Raw genomic sequence first — 15987 nt, 5'->3', positions numbered from 1 at the left:
CCCAGCCCTGTGTGCAACAAATACTTCCTCAGCCTCTAATCCTAAAGCCTCTCCCTGGGGTACTGGGAGTTCCTGAGATTGGCACTGGGATACCTAACTACCCAGGGACTAAGGAAGTGTAGATTGTATGCGAAGTCCAGAATACAGAGGCTTCAGGGGCTCCCATCTACATCCAAGGGTGATCATTGGCTCCCTCTATGTTATTCTCCTTCTCTTCCCTTTTTTCTATCTCATCTTCTCTGTTTTTGCTTTCCTGCAAAGGACAACAACAACAAAAAAAAAGGGCATTTTTTTTTTTAACAGCTCTTTTAGTAACTTAAGGAGAAATACTACCTTTTCTCTCTTGCTAAAATTCTTCCCAATTACCAGTTTGTACTGGAACTCTTTGCAGCTTTTTACTTGCTTGCCTATAATTTCTTTCCCTTAATACCTTCCCTTCTGCCTACAATAAGGTGCACCCTGCAATGTATCAAAATGTGAGGATGTTATTTAGTGTTCCTGTAGAGTCTTCCTGTATTTCTTCCTCTCTCCATGCTAACAAATGAAAGCTAGCCACCAAAATTACTTTGTACTTTATCAATTGCATCGGTTAGGATAAAATTTCTGTTCAGCTATCATCAAAAACACTCCTAGCAATGGTTTAAACATTAATACAATGTACAAGTGCAGAGGAATAGTGAAATCTACATGCAGTACCATCAGGGAACAAGCTCCTTTTCTCCTTGATTTTCTCAGTTCTGTTATTTTCAGTGAATTAGCTTTGACTCTAGCAGGACTTCTCCAGGTATCAAGTTTCCAGTCGTAACTAAGGAGCTGTCCGTGTTTGCATATCCTCTCTCTGATTCTACAGCTCTAGCCTTGTGTTCATAGATGTACATATGAATAGACACTGTGAACACAGATCTAATTAGAACACAGATAGACCATAGAGGATCAAATATATACAGACATAAATAAATAGATGATAGGTAGGTAGAGAGAAGAAAGTGACAATTATTTTTACATCTGTATATCCAATACCTATCCCTCAACACATTCTTAATGCAAGAATGGACAAAGAGGGCCATTTTATTTATTTATTTATTTTTGCTTTATATTTTATATTGGAGTATGGCTGATCAACGATGCTGAGAGTTTCAGATGGACAGCAGAGTGACTCATCCATACATATACATGTATCATTCTCCCCTAAACTGCCCTCCCATACAGGCCTCCACACAACATTGAGCAGAGTTCCTTGTCTGTGCTGTAGGTCCTTGTTGGTCATCTGTTGAAATATAGCAGAATGTACATGTCATCCCAACATATCCCTTATATGCAGAAGCTCAAAAGCAATGATGCAAATAAACTTATTTACAAAGGAGGAACAGATTCACAGACTTAACAAATGAATTTGTGGTTTCCAGAAGGGAAGAATGGGGGGAAAGATGGTTATTATACACTCATAGTCACATAAGGGCCACTCTTTATTTCTTGCCCCCTGAATGAAATTTTAGCCCAAGTTTGGAGTCAGCTCCTTTCCAAGTTACTAAAACATACCTGGCCCTGACAATTTACTTTGTCTTTATAACATCACAATTTTACAGAGCTTGTCAATCCATATTACCCTCTGTGTGTGTGTGTGTGTGTGTTTCTATGTCTCTGTCTGTGTGTGTATTAGGGAGAAAGAGAGTAATAGCTATTTTAATATTAAATTTAAGCGATATTATATTTGAATAACTACAAAAGATATGCCTCTTTTATAATATCCCTACAGAGTGAACAGTGACTGTGTTGGGTTATTCCTATATGACAGAAATTGACTAGCTCATATACCTTTGAGAAAACCTGAATACTTGAAAGTTCTTCCAAATATTGAGTTCAAAATTATCTTCATGTAATGTCTATCCACTCATTCTGCTTTTTAACTAATTCAGCACTTTTTCTCCAAAGGGGGAAGAGATAAATGCTAATTGAAGTATTATTATCCACACTGAATAGCAGAAGTCTCTACCTTTGAATCCCCATTAAAGCATCTTTGCAATTCTTTATTAACCTCCAAGGATGATCCCTGAGAGATAGACCATTTAAAAGCAGAAGCTCTGTTTAACAGATATTGCCCAAAATAATCTACCACAGAAACTTTAATCATTTTGCTTTGGAGAAATGCTTTTTAGCCCACTTTTATTACCCCTTTTGCTGGGCAAAAGTTAATGGGACCTCAATGCCCTGCATACAGTGGCAATACTGAACTTCCCTCCAAAGCAGGGAGTCCGTATCCCCTGCCTTACATGTCTGACCAGTTGTAATGAGGAATCTGCAGTTTCTTTCTCTCTGGGTCTAGTTTCTACCAGGGTGGGGACGTGGCAGGGAGACTGCAATCAAAATCTTGTAATGGGGATGGAAGACACAGAACTATTAATGAAATTTGCTGCATACTCGTGGACTGTAAGAGGAGTTTCATAGACATTTATTTCCCCAAACATAAGAGAATCATAAAGTCTCTGCTCACTAAACTGAGCAGCACTCATCTAATTTCATTACTTGCCATGGAACAATGGGGCTAAGAGGCCATTAAAGTTGCCCAAGCACGATAATTTCTCATGATAAATAGCCAGGAAAGAGGGAGCACCATTCTGGGACCAGGGAATGGGAGGCAAGGCCTACAGGATGGTTGGACCTGTCACAACCTGTAAGCAGTCATCTTAGATCAACCCATCTACTTCCTCATGTGCCTTCGAAGGGTTTCATGCAGAAACTCCAAAAGCGCGTGCTTGTTTCAGAGCCTCATTTATTTTTATTAAGAGCAGATGGAGGCAGAAGTCCTCTGAGCACTTTATTAGTATGCTACCATTCACTGAACAGGAGCCAGTAGAGTGCAAAATAGAGATCTGTCCATCTGTCCACCCACCTCTCCCTCTAGTTTTCCATGGCAGAGCAGTCAATTACAGCTTTAGTGTCAATGAGCGTAATTAAAGGTCTGAAATGTTTTGTAGTATTGTACTCTCATATAGGCTGCATAATACCATTGAGAGTAATTTCTGTCACATCTAAATGCATTGACTGTATATGTAGTATTGTCTTATTGTACAGGATACTGATAATTTATCATCTGTAGCTAAATGCATATCTCAAAATACATTTGTTTTTGCTTTTTCCTCTTTTAATTCTCTGTATATTTCACGTAAGTATTTTCACTCCATGGGCATTTTATAAGCTTGGTTTGTTCTGTTTCTTCAACTGAACAAAAAGTCCAGTTGGTGGGATATATTTTTCATCTTCATCAGATTTTCTTTGAATTTTTCAGATGTGTCTCTGTGACCAGCCAGCTGTATTTGTATCTCAGGGTAGAAGTTCTCACAGTTTTATACAATTAATTCCTTGGCTACACACTTAGAATCATTTCATTGGCCAAAGAAAAGGTATTAACATTGGGAGTTGGGTTTCTGACCAAAGACTCAACATCAAATATCTTATAAACTAGTCAAAAATGTATCACAACAAGACATAAAATATAAGGTTGTTTGATCATCTAGGACACCTAAATCACATTTTGATACTGAAAATATAAATGCAAGTTTGTTACAAAGGTCTGTGCCATACAGTAGTCTGTTTAGATCATAAAATTGCTTTCTCTGCATCACGATGAATGTGTCAACAAATTACTTCTCACTTTGAGATTAGATGAGTTGACAGTGAAAACTCCAGAATAATTTTTCTCACTGTTCTAACTCTCTTGTGGTTAGGTGGCTAAAATAACATAGGTATTTCTGGTCTCAGCCATGATCCTTACTCATTTAAGTACTGAATGGATTAATGACTTTTCAAACCTAATGTGACTTCACACAATAAATTACATATTCTTCTTCAGGTGGCCATAAATACTATCTGGTTTTCAAATAAGATTAAATCTTCTTATTAAGGATGTTTGGAGCAAGGAAGAGTATAGGTTTTATCTGAGTTATGAAAAATGTACTCATGTAAGCTGTGGGCTATGAAGTAGTTTTTAGAATACATTGTCATTTCCTTTACTTCTATTGATTTATTCAAGTTTAAGAGCTTCACTTCATAAAATAACTAGTATTAGACTGCAAGTCTGCCACTCTTCTAGTAGTCTGACAATCTGTCGTGAATTTTGAGAGTCCAGCAACTGAGAGATAGACATCACACTATCTAAAATAATGGATTGAGGGATTGTTGAAACTGTGTGACTTGGACACTTAGTTTCCAGTCTCTGTGCTTACTTGGATGAAACAAGGTCTGAGGAAGTATAGTGAGACAGGGAAAAAATATCCATTAATCCTAGCATCATGCCACTTTCAATATTAGTATAATTGTATTGTGTTATTGATCAGAACTGATTGTAGGAACCATTGAGTCTGCTGCTAATACTTGTTGAATTCTTATGACATTGCAAGTAATATTCTGTGTGACATATATATATATACACACATATGTCAAATTTGTGTGTGTGTGTGTGTATATATATATGTATATATATGTCTTTCCAGGTGGCACTAGTAGTAAAGAACTTGGCTGCCAAATTAAGAGACATAAGAGACATGGGTTTGATCCCTGGGTCAGAAGGATCCCCTGGAGGAGGTCATGGCAGCCCACTCCAGTATTCTTGCCTGTAGAATCCCGTGGACAGAAGAGCCTGACAGGCTATAATAGTCCATGGGGTCACAAAGAGTAGGATATGACTGAAGTGACTTCTATATATAGAGATATATACATATACACATATATATTATGTATATGTGTATGCTATAAATACTATCACTGCTCTTTAGCCCCTAGGTGCCAGGCCACCATTAAACAGGTGTATAGGTATGGTAAAATTTTATATAATCAAAAACTAGAAAAAAATGATTAAATAAAATGATAACGTTTGAAAATATAAAATTTTTCACATTTTCCTTATAGCCTGATATGGTTAAAACTAGACTTATGCTCCTTACTTCTCAGTCTACTTAATGCATCATAAAGCTTTATGAGGCTTTTTAAGAAATGGAGCTTGGAATGCTCAGTGGTGAAACTGTCTGTGGATTATCACTTTGAGTGGTGCCCTTCCTTCCTGTATCACCCTTATGAGCTACCAGATGAAGAAAATTGTACGTCCCAGACTCCTTTCAGGGAGCACATTGCATCTGTGCAGTGGAAATTATGAATGAACTTCCTGGGAGAGCAACGGAGAGACTCAGGGAACCAGAGGGTGTTGTAACTTACTTGTGTGAACGAAGGGACCCATTCTTGGCTTTACTTCCCAGATAGAGGAAGAGCATAAAAGGCAGAGCAAGGGAATGAGGCCAGAGGCTGCAGGACGTTGGTGGTCTCTGAAGTCTAGTCCAAAGCAACTTAAGTGATTACAACTTAAGTGCTTTGAGTGAGGGATGTTGTCTGAAATAGTGGAAGAGCTACAGTGGTATATGCAGATGCTCTTGCAAAATGGATGAGAGATGATTAAAGAAATCAGCCCTGGAACTTTCCAGCCAAACTGTCTAAGACATCAAATGAAACTGGATGTTCACCATGGAGTCCCTGTGTGTTTATCATATTAGTAGAGTGCCAGCAATCTGTTGCTCTGCTTTTTCCACCCCAAATGTGCTTCCCTCGTGGTACACCATCTCTCTTAACTGCAAAACCATCCACTCATTTGCCAGCATCTGAAACCTTGGTGCTCTCTCCATCCCAGCTAGATGCAGTCACTCCCCAAATCCAGCCTCTCACTATCATGTCCCCTACCTGGGACCCTCCTCTCAGCCCCATCTCTCTAGTCCGTGGTCCCATCAGCTCTTCCTGGAGCTTATAATAAATTTGTCTTCCCATCTCAGTTCCTTTCTTTTCTTTGATTCTTCCAAAGGTTGCTGAGGTGATCTATATAAAGCACACATGCATCTCTCTACTTCTTAAAAACTTTACGTAGTTCCCTATGACCCTTGCAAACTCCATCAAAAGACACTGAGTGTCCTTTTTGTACTGGCCCCACTGCACCCTTCCTCCTCAGCTTCTGCCACCGCGCTTCACAAACTCTGGTGCCTAGCCAGACAGAGTTCTGCGTGTCTTATAAAGCTTCTGTCTTTTCCAACTCTCTTTTGATTTCCTTGCCTGAAATTCCTCTTATTCTTTATCTACAGGCCTATATTTATCTCCTCCCATTAAGGTGGTCTTAAATGCCATCTTATCCACCTAGGAGGCTATGATGTATCCTTTTTCTGAACTTCTATTATGATTCACACTGAGGATTTGCCAAGAGTTTAAGGTCTGATTTAAACTGTGGCCTAAAGTCTTTCTTAGCAATTCTCACTCTGTCCCACTACCCCATCTTCTGTCTAACTGATCACTCTGTCTTTGTTGCTACCATGAGTTTGGTACACTCCTCTGTGTGAACTTGTAGCACTTTGCAATATAATTAGTCTTTTATCTGGTGGTTGTACCTGTCAACTTATTTCCTTGAACCAAAGTTTCTGGCCTTATTCTCGCTTACATCTCCAGAGTCTGTCATAGTTCCTGGCATATTGCAAATACTTTGTTGCTTTATAAGTGCGTTGAGTACCTAAAGTGAAGTTGCTTAGTTGTTTCTGATTCTTTGTGACCCCATGGACTGTAGCCTACTAGACTCCTCCATCGGTGGGATTTTCCAGGCAAGAATGCTGGAGTGGGTTGCCATTTCCTTCTCCAGGGGATCTTCCTGACCCAGGGATTGAACCCAGGTCTCCCGAATTGTAGGCAGACACTTTACCACCTGAGCCACCAGGGGAGTCACCATTGAGTACCTAAAGCAATGAATAAAATGATGTCAAGCAAAGAAGGGAGAAAGGAAGGGTTAAAAAAAAAGAAAACAGAAGTGTCATTTTATATTTTCAGTCAGACTATAGTGCAGCATTTTCAGTGCCAAAATGTATTGGGTTGGCCAAAAAGTTCATTTGGGTTTTTCTGTGAGATGTTATGAAACATAGCATAGAAATTTTCCATTACTCCTTCTCAGGCTTGAGAAAGGCAGTTTCCCTGTTGTTTAATATGCTCGTCAGCTACTAGCTTTGAGACACCACATTAACAAGCTGTGATTAATCTGGTAATTCTAATGGCAAATCATTTTTAAGATCCTGCTCTTCCAGTAACTTTAACTTCTTTGAAGACTGGAACAATGTGTTATGCAATTTTTAAAGCCTCCTATGTTGCCATATCCCCTAGCATAGAACTTAGAAAACAAATGATTTCTGTTGTCTTTGGAGTGGAATCTATTCCACCAGTGCAGGGTAGGGTGATATCTGACATTCTTTTCTGGCTATTTCTTGGCTTTCTATTATGTGATGCCAACATGTAGAAATAGAACTGTCTCCAAAATACTGAATATAAAACCTGTATTTTGCAGAATTATAGCAAAGTGGAAGCAGCCTATCACCAGGAGTAGCCCTTTCACTTAATTTGGAGTCAAATGCAAAAAATGATCGAAAGACCTTTTTCAGCAAGAATAACCTATTGACATGTAAGAAAGGATGATAAATCAGTTCCTAAAAAGCCTAGGGTTGTTTTTCCTGTGAAGGATCTTAAGTGAGGATAACTGAGAAAGAACTAATGTAGCCATATGGATTCAGGTATCATTATCATTATCATGTGGTATGTAGAAAATAGTCTGTAAAGTTAACTGAACCATGCAGTCAAAAATGAATAAACAAGAGAAAACAGATATCCAAAGCTCTTACATTGTATGGTATTTTGGGGTCTGTAATTTTGGTGATTTCTGATAGTTATGATTTATAATGTTTCAGAAGCCTGTTGTTTAATTTACTTAATTTTCACTCTTTTATGGGAGGCCTGGCATACTGCGGTCCATGGGGTCGCAAAGAATCGGACACAACTGAGTGACTGAACTGAACTGAACTGAACTGAATACTCTTTTATCCCCAATTGGCATTTGCTCTTTCAGTCAAGATTTACTGAGTTTCAGATATTATTCTATCTAAAACACTTTTTTAATTTAGAGTCTCATCAAAATCACAACATTGTATTATGTTGAAAGGCAACCTAAGTAAATGTTTAGCATAATTAGGATATTTATTAATCGGGATTCTTTAAATTGCAAAATACAGAAACCCAACTCGAACCAAAATGAGAATTGTTTGCTTCATATAACTAGACAGTTCAAGGAATAACTCCCATTCAGACAATACCAAATCCAGGATCTGTATCATTGTGTATCGTCAAGAGGCTTTTTCCTCTGATTGTAGCCTCTGCTTTCTACTCTGTTGGCGTTTTATTCCCAGGGGGGGAAAAAAACTCTTCAGACATATTTCAACTCTAGGAAAAAGAGACCAGCATCCCCATAAACTTTTAACAAATTTTACGAAATCAACTCCAATTAGATCCCTCTTGGGGCTTAAATGTTCTTCTAAGCTCAGTACCAAGTCCAAGAAGGTGGAATACTCCAGTGGTTCACTTTATGTATCTAACCCTTGAACCCAGGAGTAAAATTAGCTCCATCTAAACTGCATGGGTTGAGGCAAGATAGAGATATTCCCATAAAAAGATGCTAGGTAAAAGAGAAAAACAAATTGTCTCTTCTAGAAACATGACCTATAGCTACTTCATTTTGTAAATCATCCTCCAGTAACAGAAAAACAGAACACATTTTAATCACGTGAACTATTTCAAGCTAGCTTATTTCATGTTTTGAAATAACCGTTAGTTCATTATTTTAGACTGGAAATGGTAAAAGATTCAAAGGCAGTTTCCTTGCAATTTGTGCAACATGAAAAGCCTTAAACCAAATAAGAAAAAGGGAGCATGATCATTTTGCAGTTCTGTGAGATACGGTTCTGTAAAGGCTCTCTGAAGTTGTAGTTTTCATTTTCTGTTTGCTCTAACTAGATGTCAGGTTTTCTACCTTTGAACTCTGTTGGCAGTTTGATTAAAGATTGTGGGTGGCACTCACCACATTCTACCTTAAATTGTAACTTATTATAATTTATAAAATAAATTGTTTCTAATTTATGAGAAATATAAATTATCTATAATTTATAGAAACAATAAGTTATTATAAAATATAATTCAAGGTAGAATGTGATAAGTACCTTTTAATCCAAGTGCCAAGAGAGTTCAAAGGTAGAAAACCTGACATCTAGTTAGGGCAAACAGAAAATGAAAACTACAAGTTCAGAGAGGCTTTACAGAACTGTAGCTCACAGAACTACCAAATGATCATGCTCCCTTTTTCTTGTTTGGATTAGGCTTTTCATGTTGCACAAATTGCAAGGAAAGTGACTCTGAATCTTTTCAAGTCTAAAATAATGAACTAAAGTCTATTTCAAAACATGAAATAGGCTAACTTGAGCCTGTACATTTACTCTAGGGCCCTATGATACACTACCTTAAGACTAGAAGAGGATTTTCTTCACCCATTGTATGTTTCCTCATTTAATATTTGATACTAGGCTTTATATCCCATTAGGTATCAAAATAGTATGTTAAATATAATTCATTCTTTTTCTTTCCAGTTATTAGTGTTATAAATGCAAGGTGTATTTCTTTGAGAGAAGATCTAAAAGTTATAGCAAATTCTTATTAACTGTGTACTGTATGCCAGGTATGAGTGAAATGTGTGTGTTTTAATTATCAGGTGTGATTCCCTGGGCTTCCCAGGTGGCTCAGTGGTAAAGAATCCACCTGCCAATGCAGAAGACGCAGGAGATGTGGATTCAATCCTTGGATCATGAAGATTCCCTAGAGGAGGAAATGGCAACCCACTCCAGTATTCTTGCTGGGAAATCCCATGGATAGAGGAACCTGGTGGGCTACAGCCCATGGGGTCACAAAGAGTTGGATATGACTGAGCAACTGAACATGCATGCACATAATTTCCTGGGCTGTACGTCCCGTCATGATGGAGATCTGTCTGTGTATGTTCACCCAGGCTGTCTTAGGGCTAAATATGTAATAGACTCTCATTGGTAAGTAGACGCATTGAAAAGTCCTCCTAACAACTCTTTAGAATGGTGATTTTCAACCATGGACAGTTTTGCTCCCCTGGAGACATTTGGTGGTGTCTGGGGACATCTTTCGTTGACGTAACTGTGGGGAATGCATCTGGCACTTGGTGGGGAGAGACTAGGGGTACAGCTAATCATTTTACAACATGCAAGTCAGTTCCTGACAACCAAGAATTATCTGGCCTAAAGTGACAATAGTGCCAAGAATGAGAAACCCTGTTTTAGGATAGTTGTATTTTCACAGCATGCACAAAAGGAAATTAATACTCAAAAAGGATATAAATTTTCCTCAACTCACATTGGTAATAAATTAGAAAATATAACTTTTTGCCATTTTTTTTTTCTGATTTCCTGTTACAGAGTTTCATATAAGTTTGCATACAAATTTGAGCTAGCATTGCCAGGCATAATTTAGAGAACTAAATAGAATGTCATATAGCTAATTAGCACTAGTTTAATAAGGTGATGTGCTGTTTTGGTTTGCTCTATGACAAACCAATTAGTATGTTTTAGAATCAAGCTAGTGAACAGGATTATGGAAACAGTTTTATAGTAAAAGTCTGTTTGAGTTTTATCTTTGATCTAAAAGCCAAACAGGCCTGGAAAAGGCAGTATCTCTTTGTAGAGTTTTATCATACTCTTTCCTTTAAGGACTGGGTTTATTTGAGTCAGGCTATACTATAATATCAAAGTTCCAATCAGATTTCCTGAAGGGTTTATGAAGCCAAGGATAAAGTCCTGAAATCCATCTTTACCAATCAGGTTAAAGGAATCATTTTTCACATCTCCAAAACAGGTGATATCATGTGGCATATTGGGCACATTCACAGTTATAGGGCAAGAAATACCATGGAGATGATTGTTATTCATTAAAGAAATTGAATGCTTAGGACAGTTCATATCTCAGTTCAGTTCAGTTCAATTCAATCACTCAGTCGTGTCTGACTCTGCATCACCATGGACTGCAGCACGCCAGGCTTCCCTGTCCACCACCAACTCCCAGAGCTTGCTCAAACTCCTGTCTATTGAGTCAGTGATGCCATCCAACCATCTCATCGTCTGTCATTCCCTCTCCTCCTGTCTCCAATCTTTCCCAGCATCAGGGTCTTTTCCAATGAGTCAGTTCTTTGCATCTGGTGGCCAAAGTACTGGAATTTCAGCTTCAGCATCAATCCTTTCGATGTACATTCAAGACTGATTTCCTTTAGGATTGATTTTAGGATTGACTGATTTGATCTCCTTGAAGTCCAAGGGACTCTCAAGAGTTTTCTCCAATACCACAGTTCAAATGCATCAATTCTTTTGCACTCAGCTTTCTTTATGGTCCAACTCTCACATCCATGCATGACTACTAGAAAAACCATAGCTTAGTCACTACTAAATAGAAAGGGAAATTTTCTACATCTCTTTTTTTTTGTATTTATTTATTTATTTGGCTGTGCTGGGTCTTAGTTGGGGCATGAGGCATCTTTAGCTGCAACATGTGGGATCTAGTTCCCAGATCAGTGATGAAACCCAGGCCCTCTGTATATTAGGGTGGAGTCTTAACCAGTAGACCAGCAGGGAAGTGCCTCTACATCTCTTTTTGATACCTGTTTTTTCCATTGTCAAAAATCCAGAAATAGCAAAATTTAAATCAGCAAGTCAATAAATAGTATTTAGTAAGAGTTTATTTTGCATGTAAAAACAGTTTGTGATTTTCCAAATCCAAAGAATGGTATGAAGTTCAGGGCATTAAGTTATAGGATGATTTATAAAGTGAAAATGAGGAAGTTGTTAACCTTTACAATGATGGGTTATTACAATGAAGGTTTTGTAGATGGCAGGGTTTAGGTTAAAAGTGATGCTGCCATGCCATTTTTAGAATGATGACTTAAGTTTCTTTTATGATTGCCAGAGGCATTTATAGGAAATAAATTGTGAAGTTTTGCTTATGTTTATGAAATAAGCTAGGTTTTATTTTGTTAATATGGCTTAAATGGTTTTGTCTGCTCAGGAAATTTTCATGTCTCATCTCCATTTTGTATTTAATTTTACCCCCACTCTCTTTATAAGTTCCCAACATCTAAAAGTTGAATCAGATCTGCTGGGGGGCTCAAGGAAGTTTTATTAATCAGTAATCAAGTGAGTTGAAGTCAAGGTATGGTAGGGGAAATAACTACAGAAATGATTAGAGGTTATCATCATTAGCAGGGAAATAGTTATTGTTCAGTGGTCTTATTTTTATTTTTTATTTATTTATTTTAAAATATTTATTTGTTGATATTTATCTGGCTTCATCGGGTCTTAGTTGCGGTTCATGGGATCTTTGGGTGGTCATATGGGATCTTCGCCTGTGGCATGTGAACCCTCTAGTTGTGGCCTTTGGGCTCCAGAGCATGTGGACTTCAGTAGTTGTGGGATACAGGCTTAGTTGCTCCAGGGCATGTGGGATCTTTGTTCCCACAATGGGGATTGAATCAGCATCCCTTGCATTAGGAGGCAGATTCTTAACCACTGAGCCACCAGGGAAGTCCCCACTTAACAATTTTTTGAATGCACTGAGTACAGTAGCAAATGTTGAGGACAAAGTATACACTCAAGCCAATCTTTGAAAGACATTCAGTGTCTTTCAGGGGACTTCTCAAGGGCCATGTGAAGCTGTGGGAAGTTTTTAGGATGCAGAAATACATGTCCAGATGTGTATTTTATAGACATAAGTTCAGCAACTTTGGGAAAGAACAAAAAATGAGTAAAATTGAACCAAATTAATGGAAGTGGCAACTTACAATTCCTAATAGTACTGTTTGAATACATGCATATGTATATTTAATTCTTTCAATTGCTTTGGTTATTGTCTATGAAGTGCAGTGAAGCATTAGTTGCTCAGTCATGTCTGACTCTTTATGACCCCATGGACTGTAGCCCACCAGGCTCCTCTGTCCATGGGGCTCTCCAGGCAAGGATACTGGAGTGGGTAGCCATTCTCTTCTCCAGGGGATCTTCCCAACCCAGGGATTGGACCCAGGTCTCCTGCATTGCAGGCAGATTCTTTACATCTGAGCCATCAGGAAAGCACTTTGGATATTGAGTACACACACACTAACTCCAGACTTCTCCAGTCAATTCACAGAAAAGGAAAAAAAGAGTTTTCCATAGTTTTTTCACATTTAATAATTAAAGGTTTAGCTTAGTTCAGGTCAGTTGCTCAGTTGTGTCCAACTCTTTGCAACCCCATGGATGGCAGCATGCCAGGCCTCCCTGTCCATCACCAACTCCCAGAGTTTACTCAAACTCATGTTCATTGAGTCAGTGATCCTCTCCAACCATGTCACCCTCTATCGTCCCCTTCTCCTCTCACCTTCAATCTTTCCCAGCATCAGGGTCTTTTCAAATGAGTCAGTTCTTCGTATCAGGTGGCCCAAGTACTGGAGTTTCAGCTTCAGCATCAGCCCTTCCAATGAATATTCAGGATTGATTTCCCTTAGGATGGACTAGTTGGATCTCCTTGCAGTCCAAGGACTCTCAAGAGTCTTCTTCAGCACCACAGTTAAAAAGCATCAATTCTTCTGCGCTCAGCTTTCTTTATAGTCCAACTCTCACACCCATACATGACCACTAGAAAAACCATAGCTTTGACTAGACAGACCTTTGTTAGCAATGTAATGTCTCTGCTTTTTAAAATCTGTCTAGATTGGTCATAACTTTTCTTCCAAGGAGCAAGTGTCTTTTAATTTCATGGCTGCAGTCATCATCTGCAGTGATTTTGGAGCCCCCCAAAGTAACGTCTCTCACTGTTTCCACTGTTTCGCCATCTATTTGCCATAAAGTGATGGGACCAGATGGCATGATCTTAGTTTTCTGAATGTTGAATTTTAAGCCAACTTTTTCACTGTCCTCTTTCACTTTCATCAAGAGGCTCTTTAGTTCTTTGCTTTCTGCCATAAGTGTGGTGTCATCTGCATATCTGAGGTTATTGATATTTCTCCCGGCAATCTTGATTCCAACTTGTACTTCATCCAGCCTGGCATTTCTCATGATGTACTCTGCACATAAGTTAAATAAGCAGGGTGACAAAATACAGCCTTGACATACTTTTTTCCCAGTTTGGAACCAGTCTGTTTTTCTTTTACCTAGAGGCCTTTAAAGCTTTACCCAGAGGTCTTAATTGCAGAACTAATGTGGGCTAATATGTGTTAATAGTGATTAACTGCTAGTGTATGCATTATTTGTAGCATTTCTCTTGGTCTACTGCACCTATATATAGAAATATAATATGTGTTTAGGAACATTTTGACAGAAAAACACTTGATAAATATCATGAAGTATAAATACAGAGCACTCTGAGAGTGAATGAATAACAAGATATTTTTGGACTGGGAAAGGAGGATTGATAAAGTCCTCCCTAAAAGGGTGATATTCAGGTCGATATTGGAAGATCAAGTAGGAGCTTATTAGATAAAGAACTGGAGGAAGGAAGAGAAATGTTGAGCATTCCAGTCCACATGTGAGCATGTGCAGTGGCCCTGAGGCCTTTAGCATTTTCTTGCGTTAGGAATTGAGAGAAGTGGAGTCTATACTTTCTATGGTGAAATACTGTCTAAGAAAACAGCCTATTCATCATGACATAACCATCTTACTGAACAAGCTGGACTCTATTTAGAAAGCATAAAACAACTTTTACTTTCCCCAAGTTCTTCAATGTTGCTCTCTCACTGTGATCCTTTTGCTGAAACTGAATGATACCTCAGATAGTTTTCAAAATTTTTTCTGATTGTCTGAGTCACAAAAAGAGTCTCATCTCATCTCATTCAAAGATCCAGCCCAGAGCACAGAGGGCCACCCCCACCTCCTCCCCCACTGCTGACTTTTCCAGGTTCTTGATGGACACATGCGTGGATGCCTCCTGGATGGTTACCTTACCATTTCCTAGTTCTACTTTCATATCTCGTCAGGAGATTTACTGGCAGGTGGTCACTGGTGCAGTGTAATCAGTCTTTGGTTTCTCTGGAAGCGCCTAACTCCTTTCCCTCATTGTGGGACTGTGGTGGACCTTTCAACACTCCAGTAATCCTTTCCAATAAAAAAAATCCAGTTTTACTTTATGATCCCTGATGCTGAAAATTAGGCTGACAAAACTGGACTCTGGGCAGGTCCCACGTGGTCTTGCATCTTTTCACTTCAAGACATAGATATATTTGGTCTTTGGTTTTATGGCCAGTAGTGAAGCAGTGAAGAGCTTCATGTATAACATTCTTACTGCTGTAGCAAGGGGTAGAGTGGTGAGAACTGTGGGCAGGGGCCAGTTCATGCTAGGTCTGGTAACCCTGAAGTAAATAAATACATTATAAAAACAAGGATATATTGAAGTCTTTAAAATGCTAATACATATTAGCTTCTATACTGAAACTCAGCATCTCCCAAATGTTTTTGACAACTCTAGTGCCACAGAATTAATTGTGCTATACTACATTTTCATGATCAGTATTACCATGTTACTAAAAACTGTTAAATCTAGAAAATATCTAGAAACACCAGTATGTGTATAAATCATCCAGACTTATGATAATTTATTTACAATAGTAACTAAAATAAACTCATTCTTCCTAAAACTTTGAACAATTAATAGTTAACATGAGAATAAATATAAACCATGTCATTTGCTAAATGATGCTTATAGATTTAAACAAATTCTTCAGTGAGTCATCACTATTTCTGTCTATTAATCTAATACCTAAGTTTCTTTATGGGAGATGTCTACTAGCTATTATTTCAGATGTATACTGTATATTAAAATTTAATTTTTAGCAACAAAAATGGCTATAGTGTATGTAGCATAAAGCTCCAATTCAGCTATTGTCCATGCCAATCATAATTTTTAATGTCTCTTTCCTCTATGATAGATAATGGATAATGGAAGATTTTTTATGCATACTTTAAACCTTGTTGAAGTGATTATATAATATGTTTTCATGAACACATTTCAAATCATGAACACATATAAATGAACATCAAGTAAGTGGAAAACATTTCTATCATC

Source organism: Odocoileus virginianus, chromosome 26 (assembly GCF_023699985.2).
Source record: "Odocoileus virginianus isolate 20LAN1187 ecotype Illinois chromosome 26, Ovbor_1.2, whole genome shotgun sequence".
Classification (NCBI taxonomy): Eukaryota; Metazoa; Chordata; class Mammalia; order Artiodactyla; family Cervidae; genus Odocoileus; species Odocoileus virginianus.
The sequence above is the reverse complement of the archived record's forward strand: the minus strand, read 5'-3'. Positions refer to the sequence as shown.